The sequence below is a fragment of the Balaenoptera ricei genome, chromosome X (genome assembly GCF_028023285.1).
Source record: "Balaenoptera ricei isolate mBalRic1 chromosome X, mBalRic1.hap2, whole genome shotgun sequence".
NCBI classification, from domain to species: domain Eukaryota; kingdom Metazoa; phylum Chordata; class Mammalia; order Artiodactyla; family Balaenopteridae; genus Balaenoptera; species Balaenoptera ricei.
Genome location: NC_082660.1, coordinates 125,511,496 through 125,512,129, shown reverse-complemented (window position 1 = coordinate 125,512,129; position 634 = coordinate 125,511,496). Strand labels below are relative to the sequence as shown.

At 33.8% G+C, this 634-nt stretch overlaps 1 non-coding gene across 1 annotated transcript; it reads left to right on the top strand.

Annotated features, from left to right (window-relative positions):
• The first annotated feature begins 261 nt into the window (after positions 1-261).
• LOC132358056 (small nucleolar RNA SNORA40) lies at positions 262-388 on the top strand. Its single transcript, XR_009500412.1, has one exon. It is a non-coding gene; the product is annotated as a small nucleolar RNA SNORA40 (small nucleolar RNA).
• Positions 389-634: the final 246 nt, after the last annotated feature.

Sequence of the window (634 nt, the reverse complement as noted above, 5' to 3'; positions counted from 1 at the left end):
TGCTTCTTTAGGTCTTCATTTTTCTGCTGAAGACTCTCATAAACATATAAAAAAATAATTAAAACTTGTTATGCTTTTCTCCTGTTTATCTGTCTTATGTCAGCTTAATTCTTAGGTCCAGTCAGAGACCTTAAGAGGGTAAAGGAGAAACTTTTCCTCCCTTACAATGTAAAGACCTTAAAACTGAAAGCATATGTCCAAACTTGTCACGTGTCCATCCCATAGTAGGGAAAATGTAATTGTTAAGAAAAGCATGCCCATAGCACTTGTGTTTGTTTTTGTTTAATTTGTGGACAAAGACTTATAGACAGGTGCAAAAATAAATCCTCTTTTGCAACCCAGAACTCATTGTTCAGTATGAGTTTTGATACAGATAAGAAGGAACATGATACCTAAAAGAGAGTCAAGTGATGGGGGTGTATTGATAAACATAAAGATTGCTTCCAGGACTATAGGGCTGATAATTTCTCTCATATCTTAAGCTTTTAAATTATCAGCTGTATTGATTTAGTACTCTAATTTTAATGTTGACATGAAACAAAGATGGCTTCTTTTTTTAGGCTTTTATCTTGAACACAGTGTCTGGATAATTTAAAAAGGTATTGGCATATCCCAATGATCTGTACTGTTCTAG